The 15,461-nt window shown below is 43.1% G+C and overlaps 1 protein-coding gene across 4 annotated transcripts in view; it reads left to right on the top strand.

Moving 5' to 3' along the window:
- Positions 1-2,391, top strand: part of BTBD3 (BTB domain containing 3) — a 28,657-nt gene extending 26,266 nt beyond the window's left edge. For 2 of the 4 annotated variants that reach the window (XM_054983877.1, XM_054983850.1), the window contains one exon: positions 287-2,391. The gene's annotated coding sequence lies outside the window, so the exon portion shown is untranslated. The remainder of the gene's footprint in view (positions 1-286) is intronic. The other 2 variants (XM_054983860.1, XM_054983868.1) reach the window with 2 other exon arrangements.
- The last annotated feature ends 13,070 nt before the right edge of the window (positions 2,392-15,461 follow it).

Genomic DNA, 15,461 nt, shown 5'->3' with positions numbered 1-15,461 from the left:
ATGGCTGGTGGCCCCGCCCCCCGTGCCCCCACCATGTGGCGCAGAGGGCAATCTCAACTCCCCTCTGTCTGGAGATCAGGGGGCGGGGCCACCAGCCATGTGACCATTTTCAAGAGGTTCCGGAACTCCGTTCCACCGCGTTCCAGCTGGAAAAAAGGCCCTGCTTGTATGCCTCTTACGGAGCCAGCAGCCCTTATGCCAGTAGCACAATGCTAAATTACTTTCCTTCTGTAGCTGTGAATTTAAATGCACCTCTTCTGTCTTTACTACTCATGTTCAATTATAGTGAGGCACAGTGGCAGATGCCGAAAATGGTACCACTCATTTCTCAAAGTAATATAAATATTGGGATGCTGGTTACTTCCAACAAGAGAAGAGAAGCAAAGGCCCCGCTCTGTGAGATGTGGAATGCGGCCGCTGCATCTGAGCTGCCTTAAGATGGCCAAGAAGCCTCAGAGTTGCCCATTCCAAACGTTTTTGTTTTTGTTTTAAAATGAGGTGAGTTTGGGGTTTTCCATGTATGAAACTGGCTGGTTTACAATGGATAAAAATTGGAATGATTTAAAACGTTTTTAAAAAATTCACACTTAAGGTATGTACTGCAGAGATGCTGAAAGATTTTTCTCTGCAGCTGGATCTGAAAAACCTTTCACAAGCGTTTCTGCCTAGTTTGAGAATCTCAATGCAGTAGAGTTGCACTGCAGTCCAGTACAGAGTTACTCTAAGTCCATTAATGCCGGTGAGCTTAGACGGGAGGAACTGTGCAAAGGACTGCACTGCAGGTGATGTTTCTGTGTCATTAAATACGTGTATTCTTTCTGACTGGTATATTTTTATCTTGAGTGTTTCAAAAAATGGGATATGAAGCCTGCTAACCATCGCTGCTGACAGTTTTCAGTTTCAATCCCTTAGAAAATGCAATTAAATCTGGAGCTGCTTCTAAGATGAATGACTGAAAAGTAGCTCTAGGATCAAAAGCCAGAGCACTAATAAGAGGATGGTTAGGTTTCTTTCTTTTCTCTTTTTTTTTACTTGCCTCTAAAGAATGTGAAGAACTAACAGGGTAACCTGCATTTTTTAAGGTGCTGCAGAAACTAGAGTTGATATATGTAGACAAAGATCTGAACATCAAATATTACTCTGCTAATGTCAATTGGAACATTTATGGGGAAGCTAGTGGCTGGGACTGAAAATTTGCCTAAACACCAGTCAATTGTTCTCCTCCAGAGAGCAACCCAGTGAGAACTGGAGGCGCAGACACCCTCCCTGAGTGCAGTAGCTGACTCCAGGATCCATCCCTGGCTGAAATGGGGGAGACGTGCAGTTTCAACACAGTTGGGATGTTTCTCTGAATATCCAACCTTGTATCTGAGGACAGAAATTACTTTAAGATGAACAGATTAACAAATTAATGTTGATCAGCATCTCTGATACGTAGAAAAGGTTTCTCTTTTATGTTCTGTGGGCGAAAGAGTGATTTACTTATTCAGCAGGGAATCTCTATGCAGGCACACAGCATTGCTCATCATAGAAAAAGGAACGGGAGATTTTTGCACACATGGAGATTCTCTGTCACATCCCAGACCTTTGCCTGTTAAATATACAAAGAGGTGTCTCATACTGGGCATATGGAAATACTAGTTATCTTAAAACATGTGTTGAACTTTAACAATACTGTTTAAGTAGTTGCTGCTGGCCACACCATAATGGAAACCTTTACCCACATGGAAACGGATCAGGGCTTTAATTAGGTGCCTGTGTGAGCCATAGCTACCCAAAATAGGTTAGATTCATTATGGTCAAAGTTACGTGTTTGTGGATAGTATCAAACTATCTACCTGGAGTAACTCAGTAGGATTAGAGGATTGCTTCCAAGTAAGAGCCCTCTATCTAAACAGAAACTTGGTTCTAAATGTATGTATTTCTGAATTTATTGGTTTATGTTTCTAATATGACCAGACATACCTGTCTGAAGCATAACAGGAGCTGAAAAATGAGAAAATTTTAGAAATGCCACTTAAATTACACGTAACATCATCTTACATGATGAACTGAAGGGAGAAGGAAGCTTTACTGGATTTGTGGTGTAATATACTTTAACATATCTGACATAAGTATTTAAGTAAATGTTCTAATTTCTACAGTAATTGCACTGAACTGAAAAATGTTTAAACTCTGTTATTTCAGACACAACTGCATCCAGGTGTGGTTGGAATATTGCTCAACTATAGCAACTGGTGGCATTATTTATGAAGGACAGATATATAAATATGAAGTACCTCAAGTTGAATGTTATCGTACTGTATCTTTAACGTAACAGTGCAGAATTTTAGTAGACATATGAATGTGTATAATCACATTTAAAAGAAATAAAAATTAAACCAATTCTTACCTGGTTTCCTAGTGTGCTTTTTATACTTTGGTGACTAAGCAGAAAACAGTCTGACAGTGCAGTCCTAAGCTGTTACCGCCTTGAAAGCCAAATCCTCTGGCCACATCCAGTTTAGATCACCGTCTCGCACTCTGCATGGCTCTGACATTTCAGCTGGTCCAGAATGTGGCTGTTGCCATCCTTTGTGGACACACAGCTACAATCAGCCTTCTGTGACAATGTCAAGCAGCCCTTGGGTACATTCTGCTCTCTCAAATCACCATGACTGTCATTGTTCTTCTCATACTCACCACCACGTGCCCAACGCCATACCTAACCTTCCTCCATCGCCCTTGTATGAAACAGTCTTGCAGTGACTCGGACCGTTGGTCTACCTTGCCCAGGGAGAACTGCTTGGGCTGGCAGCTGCTCTTGAAGGCCTCAAGCTGGGCAGGGGGTTTCTCTGACAGCTGTTTCTTGAGATCCTTTGCAAGTGAAGTTGCCAGCCTTTGCATGTGGGATTTTCTGCCTGTCTCAAAAGGGTCCTACTACTGAGCAATCACCTCTCTGCTTTGGAGGCTGTACCTCGTAGAGGCCAAATTGGCCTCTCACGAGTGGAGGACATTTTGTTTCCCATTGTGTTTCCCATTGAGCTACCAGGAAACTCCCAGGATGCCTTGTGGTATCTCTCGACTTTACTTACAGGAAAAGGATGTGCCCAATGAAAGCTGCCTTGTCACCCATGCCAGGTAGGGTGCATAAAGCATGATGTGCTGGTGCTGCCGGCCTGCAGCGCCACCCAGCATCTTCTGAACAGCACAGGAGCTCTCATCGTGCCGGGCACCCAAACCCTATCTCCCGCAGCCAGCTTCTGCAACCCCTCTCCAACAGGATATCCAAAGAAAGGTCACCACTTTTGCATTTAGAATTAGAATCTTAGAGGGGGAAACCCACATATATCCGGGAAAATACAGACATTCATTTTTTCGTCGTAGGATTCATCAGCTAACTGGTTACCTAAAAGAAATTCACGTATCACACCTGGAAGAGCAACGGAGACAATTGACTACCTTCACTACTATTTTCCTGCTTACCACTCTTCCTGTATTTGAGGGGGAGAAAGAAACATGATATGGTAATGAGTAGGACTTGCAAGCAGAGATGGAGGAATATGACAATCTTCCTTCAATTTTTCTCCACTTTTCCCCATTAGAAAGCATGCTGTAACTCCATTGCTTCATATTTTCAAAGGATTAAGTTCAAAGTGATGGTGAAATCTGGAAAGATTAGCGTAATTTTGCTTAAAGGACTATAGGTTGCCATTATGTTAAAAGACCAACTTAGAGGCAGATGTTTTCTCAAACAATATGAGCAATGCAGTGAAAGCAACACCTTAATGGGTGCGCGTTCAAATTAATTTTGCTGTAGAATGTTTTGACCTTATGGCTGAAAAGCGGAGAGGTGTGCTTTAGACTTCATTAGAAACTTTATAGCAGTAATTAGAGCCAATCTCAATATACGCATCTTTAAAACAAGCTAGTTTCTGGTTAGTTGGTTTCAGAGCTGAGGTCCTTGGGGAAAGATTGCTGAAGATTGCCGCGGTGAGAGAAGAAAGCCTCCAGGGTCATCCGTAGTTTGTGTACCTGACGGAGCCAAGCTAGATACCACATTGCGGGAGACGAGAATAATTTCCCGGCTTTCTGAAAAACACTCTTGGAAGCTGTGTTCATAGAGAGTGATTCTTTAACCCTTTTCTATTTAATCTCTTTCCCACTATTGATCAGCTTCAAATTCTGCATACCCTTAACTGCTTTTCGTCGATTTGGGGTAGCCCTGGGCCAACGACCCCAAGGAACTGGGGGTGGGGGGTGGGGAAGAGGAACATTGCTGGTGCGGCAATGTCATGAACAGCTTTTTTTTTTCATTAAAAATCCTCTTTAAAACAAGATAATACAAAAAAGCTTTCCAGGCATTGTGTACTTGGAACGATGTTCTTTGTGTGTCTGGAAGGGAAAGAAAATCCTCTCTTCACAAAAAAAAGTTTTAAGTATTGTAACTTATTCCAGGTCAACTTAAATACTGAATCACTTTTTGGAATTGCAAGCAGAGCTGATAATGAATTATGTGTTGGGAACCTGACCTGGGAAAAGGCAGCGTTAGCTCCTTGTTAGATCCAAGCTTGGCTCTCAGAGAAAAGCTACAAGTGACACCTTACAGAGGTTGGATACTTGTCAGCTTACCTCAAGTTTTGATGGGAAACGTAGGCGTCCTGGTTTTACAGCTTGGCTCTCCATTACAGCTTCAAGAACAGGATGCCTACATTTCCCATCAAAACTTGAGGGAAGCTGACCAGTGTCCAACCTGTGTCAGGCGTCACTTATAGCTTGGCTCTCAGTGTGTGGAGGGTCATAGAAGTTGGGATGGAGTGGTGGCAGTATGTTGCTGGCTATGTAGAAAAGGCAGGGTATCTCTGTCATATATTTATTTACTTAGGGCATTTATATGGCCCACTTTTCTCCTGACACAGCCAACACCCAAGGTAGGTATAAATAGTACAATACAATACAAACATAATCAAGGATTATAAGTTGGTTTTTTTTCATTTTTTAAGATAAGGAGTAAAAATAGGTCAGAATCTTTAACAGTACTTTATCTTAATGCTCTTAAAGGCTACGACAATCAGATACATTACTATTGTTAATAATTGCCTTTTTTCTGAATTATTACTAAAATAATGAGTAGAAATAGATTTGAATTTTGCATGTGTTTAATTGGAAAAAGATATACTAAATAGGCTTAATTATTACTCTAATCTCTATTCTAATATCTATAAAGGTTATGATTTTTGTATCTGGTATATTTTAACAATCCTTGTAGCACACAGTTTTATATTTGCCTTGCTTGCCCCCTTTTTCTCCCCTTCTTTTCTGTATTCCCTTTTTGTTTTAATAAAATAAAAAAAATAAAAAAACAAAGGTTAAAGTTAGCAAAACATAATTAAAACACAATCCAGAGCTGACACTTACAACCTTCAAATTATCTCTAGATTGTCTCCATTTTGCAACTTTTCCTGAAGGCCTCCTGAAGGCTGGCCCTGGGAGACTGGAGAGAGCAAGAGTTACCCAAATGGCACCCTGCGACACCCTCTTTTCCAGCTGCATAGCCAGAAGTGATGCCACTTTGTCATGGGATACTCTAGCATTTGCTAGGTAAACCATAGAGTCCGGAGCAGATCCAACATCTCCCCATGATGTGCTAATGTTGCTTCTGGTTACACAACCTGAAATGACATCGCAGTATCAACAGGCACCGTTTTGTTCCCTCCATTTTTTTGCCACCCCACGGAGTGCTCAACAACTACAGAGGAACCCTCACAAGAACTAAGCCTACCAATATAAATACAAGGGCAAACAATGTAACAACAATATACCAAATATAACAAAATTTAATATATCAATGATGAATAGAGGTTCAAAACTGAACCAAACATAAAATGAAGCCCCCAAACACAAGGGAGACACAGGCAGCAATAGTCAGTGCAGCATAGCAACGTTTTAGGGTGCAAGGTAAGTGCAGTGGAAATCTTTGAAGATCTTGTTTGAAGACAAAGCCTTTAGATCTTAATGTTGCTTGACTTGTGTGTTTTCTCTGCAGGTGTCCACGACCAAACAAGGGGTACAAAGACCCCAACGACTCTACAAGGAGCCAGCAAAGAACTTGTTTCAATTTCTCTTCCTCAGGAGTTGAAAAATCCAAGGAACACCTTGAACACAATAAAGCACCTAGAATCTCTATTGTGGCAACATGATGCCTACGAAGCCAAAAAGCCTGTGGAAACGGCCATTTAAACTTTTCCTGCCCCTTGCAAGTGGCAGATCCCTTTAAACTATCAGCTGGCAGGCGGCAGGGGGGAATCCCCCCTCGCCGCCCGCCAGCTAATAGTTTAAAGACCTGCTGCTTGCAAGCGGCAGGGCCTTTTAAACACCCAAACATCACAAACCCCACCCCCATCCTCCCAGCCCCACACTTACCTTGCCTGGTGGCTCCACGGCCGTGGCCTCCTCCCCCTCCTCCCGCGAGGGGCAGGAAGGCCGTTTTTGGCCTCCTCTGTCACTCTGTGGGCCCGCACAGTGGCAGAGGAGGCCAAAAATGGCCTTCCTGCCACTCGCAGGAGGAGGGGGGGAGGCCACGGGCCAGCAGGCCGGCTGGAGCGACGAATCAAGGTAAGTGTGGGGCTGGGGGGGTGTGACTGGGGTTTGTGGGCCATTTAAAGGGCCCTGCCGCTTGCAGGTGGCAGGAAAGGGCCCTTTAAACAATCAAATGCCCCCTTCCTTGCTGCTAAGCAGCCGGAAAGGGGCATTTAAACTCCACGAACCACGAACTGGTTTGCGAACTTGCCCCAGTTCATGGGAGTTCGTGGTTCATGGAAACCCATGAACCAGGACCCGCATGGTTCAGGTTTTTTTGGTCCGTGCCCATCTCTAATTCCTACCAGATACGTTTGTCCAGAGAATCCAGGAACATAGACTCAATAGGGTTGGAAGGAACCTCCAGGGTCATCTAGTCCAACCCCCCTGCACATTGCAGGAAATTCACAACTACCTCTCCCCCCCCCCACACACACACATATACCAGTGACCCTTGCTCCATGTCCAGAAGGTGGCAAAACACCTCCAGGATCCCTAGCCAAACTGGCCAGGGGAAAATTGCTACCTGACCACAAGGTGGCGATTGGCCTTACTCTGGGCATGTAAGAAGGGGCCATGAGAACTAAGCACTGATGTAGCCCTTCCTGCCCTCCCTCTCATGATCTGCCCAGGTTCACAGAATCAGCATTGCTGTCAGAAAGCCATCTAGCTGTAAGATTCTGTCAAGTAACTCTCAATGACTTCACTGCGTGAGTCCGGGAACTGCATGAGTTAAAGCAATTTTATTGATAAGCTGCTAGTATCATTCCCTATTACATTCCTTGCCAGGAATGGCGTTTCACCACAAGCGCATGACATGTATAGGATTCTAAGCACAGCCTAATCCTCACAGAGTCCCCACCCCCCTTCAGGAAACAGCTAAATTCAAGAGAGGAGCAGCAGGACAAAGCAGAGATGACGTGTTAGGCACCCCTAGGCCATGAGGCCCAGCGCCTCAGGCGAAAGAGAAGCCGCGGAGATAACCGCAGGCTTTCACATTCCAGGCAGAGAACAGCTTCATCTTCTGACATCAGACAGTCAAACAGAATCAAACAGTACACAGGCTTTGCAGAGTGCAAACAATATACAGGACCACGCAGAGTATTAAAAACTGCTTTAAAACCTCCAAAGAAGGAGAGTCCACCACCTCCCGAGGAAGCCTGTTCCACTGAGGGACCACTCTAACTGTCAGGAAATTCTTCCTGATGTTCAGCCGAAAACTCTTTTGATTTTATTTCAACCTTTTGGTTCTGGTCAGACCTTCTGGGGCAGCGGAAAACAGCTCCGCACCGTCCTCTATATGACATCCCTTCAAGTACTTCAAGATGGTCATCATATCACCTCTCAGTCCTCTCCTCTCCAGACTAAACATTCCGAGCTTCTTCAACCTTTCCTCATAGGACTTGGTCTCCAGACCCCTCACCATCTTCGTTGCCCTTCTCTGTACATGTTCCCATTTGTCTATATCCTCCTGAAATTGTGGTTTCCAAAACTGAACACAATATTCTAGGTGAGGTCTAACCAGAGCAGAGTAGAGCGATACCATCACTTCGCATGATCTGGACACTATGCTTCTGTTGATACAGCCCCAAACCGCATTTGCCTTTTTAGCTACCACATCACACTGCTGGCTCATGTTCAGTGTATGGTTTACAAAGACCCCTGGATCCTTTTTGCACATACTACTGCCAAGACAAGTCCCCCCCACCCAATCTTATAATTATGCTTTTGATTTTTCCTTCCTAAATGCAGAACTTTGCATCTCTCTCTGATGAAATTCATTTTTTTTTGTTTTAGCCCAGTTTTCCAGCCTGTCAAGATCATCCTGTATCCTCCTGACTCTCTATCAATTTAGTACCATCTGCAAATTTAATAAGCATGCCTTCTATTCCTGAGGCCATTTTCCTGACCCTCAATGTTCAAGTTGCAAGCAATGTTCTTGAAAGTGACAACTTGAAGGTGCCTTTGACAGGCAATGAACCAAACAATTTAACTTCAGGGGTGGAGAATACTGAGAAGGTAAGATTTGTATTGTGCAGTTAGAGAGTCTTTTTGTCATTACTTGCATTGCAGCTTTTAAGGGAGGAGGGAGAGATTTTATCTTGGTTTTAATTTGGAATTTTTAAAAAATCATTTTGTAAGCCATCTTGAACTGTGCAGAAAGGCAGGTTATACATGCTTAAACGAACAAAATACGCTTTCCATACAGAAATGCACAGATTCAGTCCTGGCATCTTCAGTTCTGAGGCCGAAGGTATCAGGAAAGATCAGTCTCTAAGAAGCTGTTTGTCACTCAGTAATAGATAATATGAATTTATATGGGCCAGATCAATTCCGCTGGAGAAAATGGCTGCTTGGAAGGGTGGACTTTATGATATTAAACCCAACCAAGGTCTCTCTCCTCTCCAAACCCTGCTGTCCCTGAGCTCCACCCTCAAATCTCCAGGAATTTCCAAACTCAGTGTTGGCAACCCTTGTTACAGGGTGTCATGATCTGGCTGTGCCAAGAAGGCCTAGCAGGGCCTCAGAAGCCTGTTAGCAGTGGGAGTAGGCCTGCCTACAGTTCCCAGGAGCCCCTGAGCCGTTTTGGGGCCCATTTTGAGCTACTCAGAAGACAGGGGGTGGTGCTATATAAGCCTGGGAGGAAAAAAAGGCGGGGTTCTTCCAGGGAGCAGGCCATAGGAGGTTTCTGCTAGGGGGAGAGGCCCTCATCCAGCTAGGGTGAGAAGACAGGCCTGGCGGACAGAGGGACAGGGAGTTCCGTCGCTCTAGGGCCTTTTGGTTATTCTGCTTTCACCCATCTATTGTTGCTAAGGCACCTTGCTTGTTTGTTTGTTATTAACTGACCTCCTTGTAAATAAATCCTTTTGTTCGTTGTTACTCTGCTGGGTCCTCACGCCTGTTTATTGGCCAAGCTACGGAGGTCAGAAGGGTTGGGAGGGTACTCTGGGCCTTCCCAAGGGACCCTAAATCCCAGAGTGGTGGCAGCGTAAGGTGGCTCACCCTACCTGAGGCATGACACAGGGCATTATAATTTCTCTGCAGCATTTCCTGAAGATCGAATATTCAGTTGGATGGTACTCTTAACATTGAAAGCAACAAAGTGGGAACAAGTCAAGATATGCCCATTTAGTGGTCCATGGCTGAGGTTGGGTTTCCTCATGCAGTGGAATAAGGTGGCAGAACTGGATGCTTCCGTGTTAGGCTGCAGTGAAGTAACCACATTTCTGTATGATCCCTTAGTTTTAAAAATCAAAAAGAGTCCAGTAGCACCTTTAAGACTAACCAATTTTATTTTATTGTAGCATAAGCTTTCGAGAATCAAGTTCTCTTCATCAGATGCCTGATCCGAACTGGTCAAATACAGAAGAGGAGGGGAGGGGAAAGAACGGGACATATATCACAAGAAGACAGAATGCAATTAGTGTGATATATGTCCTGTTCTTTCCCCTCCCCTCCTCTTCTGTATTTGACCAGTTCGGATCAGGCATCTGATGAAGAGAACTTGATTCTCGAAAGCTTATGCTACAATAAAATAAAATTGGTTAGTCTTAAAGGTGCTACTGGACTCTTTTTGATTTTGCTACTACAGACTAACACGGCTAACTCCTTAGTTTTAAAAAAAACTTCTCCGAAATTTTAAAAACACATAAGAAGAGGGATTCTAGCCCAGTCAGTTGTCTGTGATGCTGTTTTTCTATTCAAAGTGGGTTGAATGCAGTGGTAATTTCCACCAATGGAATGGATTTCCATCAGCGGAACAGGATTTTCTCACTAGCTCCATCCTACTGCAGCCCAAATGCTGTGGTTGGGATGTATCGTCAGATACATCTGACAAAGAGAGCTGTGGTTCTCAAAAGCTGATGATGCATCTGACGAAGAGAGCTGTGGTTCTCAAAAGCTGACGATGCATCTGACGAAGAGAGCTGTGGTTCTCGAAAGCTTATGCTACAATAAAGTTGGTTTAGACTTAAAGGTGCTACTGGACTATTTACTATTTTGTGACTACAGACTGACACAGCTAACTCCTCTGCATCTCTCCTATCACTGAATTTTGTGGCCTGTGAATTTTGCATTAAAGGGAGAGAGTCCCCTTTTTATAAGCAATAAAATCTAACCAGCCACAACCCAGTTTTCTGAAAACTTTTAAATTTCACCCAAATGAAGCTTCAGAAAAAACGCTGGTGAGAGCTACAACTTGATCTGAGCAAGAGACCGGTAGTAATTACACCTAGAGAACGAAAAGAAAAAAAAGATAATCTAATAGAAAAAGGTACCTTGGGGAACAATGTCGAACTAGGATAGAAATGACGGATTAATAGGCTTTCTACATCTCTAATTTTTATGTTCCAGTACAGAGACTCAGGAGAATAGGCGATATTTACAAAAAGTCACAGTTGCACCGTATGTTCAAAAGCTGATAAGAACCTTTAAATAAACAGAAAGAGAATTTGGTCAGCCTAAAAAAAGCGGCCATTATAAAATGTAAAAAGGCCCATCTCTGCTGTTTGTCATGCCGCTGGAAAGAGTGGGCAGGTGACACCTGCTCTTTTTTGAGCTCCTGCAAAGACACCCTAGTTAGAGAAGCAAATTACCTAAAGAAGAGTAGAATGAGAGCTCTTTCGGAGGTCATTAGCGGACTGGTCTTGTCAATGCAGCCCTTGATTGGAGAAAGACAGAAAATTACAGGGCTTTGATTGTAGAGGGGAAGCTTTTAACCATTACCCGCTGTTCCTGTCATTTGGTGCAATCCCCGTGTGGCCAAATTAAATTTGTGTCATGTTTCCAATTCCCCGACCACAAATCACACTCTTCTCAGAGCTAGAGGTTTTGGTTTTTTTTTTTAAAAAAAAATGTTAGCACGCAGTAGGCAGCAGAGTGGCTAAATATTCATTGTGAAAGCCCCATAAAGAACCTGAAGATCTAGGATGAGATTATATTGCTTTAAACCTTCCAGCAATATTGAGTTACAGCCAACTGCAATTTGAAGGGTCTTCTAGCAGCATTAAGAGGAACACTCTTAATTCCTCTTTACTCAATTTCTCCTTGAAATCCAACAATCTATTTCTTTGCCTCTTTTAAGGATTTTGAAGACTGTTTTAAATCAATAGAGTTTTGATGAAATGAGAAATTTGAAGACGGGAGGGGCAGGAAGAAAGGCTCTAAAAAAATTCGGAATTGCATTCTGCAGATGCTCAGAGGCAGGCCATGTTTCCCCAAACTTCCCGAGCCTCCTGCTAGAGCACCCTGTGGTGTGTAATATCGCGGGGGGGGGGCTGTTAGGGATGAAGTTACAAAAGGGTGCTTGGAGGTGTAACAGAAAACAGCAAAGAGAAATAAAAAAAATAAAATCCCTCTTTCGAAAGAGAAAAAAATAATAGGAATCAATGGCTATATCTAAAAAAAAAAAGTGGTTTTGGAAAAATTCCACTTCTCTAAGCAAGAGTATCTCCTACACAGTCTGCTTACTATATAGCCAAACCGGGCAGTGAGAGTGATCTGTAATCTCTGCCTGGCTACTACATTTTCAACTGTCCGCAGGAAGGAAACACTTGGAGGCTAAGCACTAGTGACTGTACTGAATGCTGACAATTCTGTGAGATCCTACGGACTGCGCAATTTGTTCTAGCTAAAATAAAAGAAATTGGGTGCTAAAACTGGCCACTAATAAAATTCACGTTCGTAGTTTCATTCAGGATAGACTCTGTCAGTCCTTGGCAAGTAAATCCCCAAGTTCTCCACAGCGATCACACAGGCGCTTTGGTTGAAGTAACTTTTATTAGAGATCTATCAAGTTCAAGGTGCTCAGACAGTAGAATTGGCAGAAGTGACGTGTTGAGGGAAAGCCTGGTTAGTTATAGGGTAATGTCCCGCCCCAGGTTAGCAGCCCATTGAAATTCTGGTGCAGACGCCAGAGACAAAAAGTACCAGAGTTTAGACTACGATAGGCAACAATAGCAAATTGGGAATGAAATAATCCCTGTTCACAGGGAAGATACAATTCAGACTAGCTGCATCTGGCCTCAAGGCCGTTGGCTACATTAGTGAAAGTATTTAATTTCAAAGGGGAGATAACACTGAACTTCCAAATAACAGGCTTTGAACGGTACTCTGAACTCTCCATAATGTCAAAGGATCACTAGGTTGCACATAACATACTCATGGCATGTACTGCAGGCAGGCATACATGACAGACTCAGGCAAAAATCTTTCTTGTTGAGAAGGTCATTTATTTTTCAGCCATCCGCTGTTGTGCACCTTCTCCCTTTTGAGTATTCGTTAATACTCAAGAGGACTTACAATTCCAAGATTAAACATATACAAAATACGTTAATAGCCCATTAATGACTTCCTTAAAAATAATACGAGCAACTTAAATTCACGAATGAAATGTTATTCCATGAGACTGGTGAGCTGGTTTGGTATTCATGATGTCCTATATTTACTATGTTTTCTACAAATCTGTGTGGTTCAAATTCATATAATAATTGGAATGCTCATTGAAAATATGCATTGTTTAAACCACCAGGAATTCCTTATGGGGGGGGGGAGCAAGATGGGGCATAAATATCTTGATTATATATTCAGATTCGTATTTCAGTTCTGCATTAGAGCAGAACAGCTGATTCTTCTCACATCTTTACAATGTGAACAGAGTTAGTGTCTTCAAAGCTCATGGGCTTCACTGGGCTTAGAATGGAGCAGCTCTTCTAGGCTTGGTTTGCCCGAGTACCTTGTACAGTAAGTCACTCGGCCATGGCACTTGTCTTAGAAAGGGCATTTCTAAGCTGTCTTGTCTTTATGAAGGAAAAACAGAGAAAATAACCTGCCTCTTTCGTTGGCCTGTCCCAACAGGCAACCATCCATTCTTGATGATGTGTCCAAAGTCTGCCTACATAGAAGGCTACCCTAGCTCTGCCTAGGGTAGCACTGTAAACGGTGCAAATGAGCAGTAGTGGAAATCAAAATGAAAGTACTTTCTGGATGGAAATTCCATCCAAATGACTGTAATCTTCCTTCTGTATCTGCGGGATCATAAAGAGAGCAAATGCAAGATTCAAAAGAATCCCTGCAGCCAGTAAAATTCTGCTTTTAAAGACAGTCCAAACATACATATGCATGCATAGATGAGCATAGAATTTCCTTTGGTTTCTATTTTAAGATGAAATTCACTCACATTACACAGACACACATCCCTTTATCCTGCATTACTCTCTTGAGAGGAGTCACTGGGGAAGCAATTTGTTTCTTTTAAACTCGGACAGCTTTGAAGGCATCACAGAGTCATCTGCTCTACGAAATAGGGGGAGGAGGCCTGGGGAGGGAGATTTTACATTATTTACAACTCTAGGAAATGATTTCCCTCGTCTGCAGATGGGATACATGCAAAGCACACTCAGGGGTGATACCAGCTCGATTTGCACATTGAATGAGTTAGCGATGATGATAAATGTAGAATTCTTAGCAGGAAAGTAAGCCGGGCAACTGATTTCCTGTCTTCACCCCGCATCACGCTCTGTGTTTACTGGCCGCTCTCCATTAGAGTGACAGCCAGGTCATACCTTTGTTATTTTCAAAATTATCTCAAAAGTTAGAACTCAGCTTTCCACTGTTGCTTCGTCATCGATTGCTTCCCATGTACAACACAGCTCTTCCATAATGGCTTATATAACTAATTTTTTATTTAATTAATGCGATTTGATTTCTGTTCCGCTCTCCCCACAAGCTGGCAGAGAGCGGATCACAACATTTTAAAATAGACAATAAATAGAGTAAAATGGCAGCAATATAACATGAATAATGCCTAGATTATAACACAGCCACACACATAAATATACTTTAACACTTTAATGCATCACTACCACAGCATCACTACCCTTGGAGCTAAACATTCAGCTCTCCTTCCATTCCTTTGAATGGAGAAACCATTCCCAATAATTTTAATATGATGACGCTCCCAGAAACTTAGTTTCCTGGCGCTTATGTGTGTGTGTAAAGTGCCATCAAGTCACAACTGACTCATGGTGACCTATGCTGGGCCTATCAAGGCAAGGGAGAAGCAGAGGTGGTTTGTTTGAGTTTTCTCTATTTAAACTATAAACTATACACCATAACAGAGGTGGTTTGCTATTGCCTTCCTCTGCAGAGTCCTCATGGATGGTGTCCCATCCAAGTAGTGACCCTGCTTAGCTTCCAAGATCTGATGAGATTGGGCTATACCATGCCGCCTTCCCTCCCTCCCGGTACTTTTGAATGTGTCAAAATATCCCTTACAGGTGTCCGTCCCAGGGTGTCGGTCCCTGGCAATTAGATCCCCAAGTCCCTCACAGCAAGCAGGCAGGTGCATTGGTTGAAGAACTTTATTAGAGATCCATACAGTTCAAGTGTTCACTCATAGGTAGCAGTTGACAGAAGTAACTAGGCAAACAACAGGACTACTGATATAGAGGGACGTTCTCCCGCCCCTTTGCATTCAGGCGCGAAAGCCTAAAAAGTTACATGGGAACAAAAAGCAGTTTAGTCTGAGATAAGGTACACAGTGGAGTCTTCCCTCCTGTGAAACATACATGTTAGTACCCAGCTGCAAGCTCTTAGCCAAGGCCACACAAAAAGGAAAGTGCATATTTCTTAGAGATAAGGGAGAGCTTGCCAGCTCCTTTGGCAACTAATATTAGCAGTTTGGACACCTGCCGGAGTCTTCTCATAAAATGCATAAGATAACAGTATTATAATATAAGATGCAGCGTAAAATGCAGGAGACCACAATTGTCTACATCACTCTCAGTATACAGTTATGGCATACAATACAACAACGGCATGGATGCAGGGCATAACAGGCCCAGATTGCAAATGACCATCTTCAGCTTTACCCCGTATTTCAAGGATTTCTTGGGATAGCATGA

The sequence above is a fragment of the Eublepharis macularius genome, chromosome 1 (assembly GCF_028583425.1).
Source record: "Eublepharis macularius isolate TG4126 chromosome 1, MPM_Emac_v1.0, whole genome shotgun sequence".
Lineage (NCBI taxonomy): Eukaryota > Metazoa > Chordata > Lepidosauria > Squamata > Eublepharidae > Eublepharis > Eublepharis macularius.
Note: the sequence above shows the minus strand (reverse complement) of the source record. Positions and strands in the feature narration are given on the sequence as shown.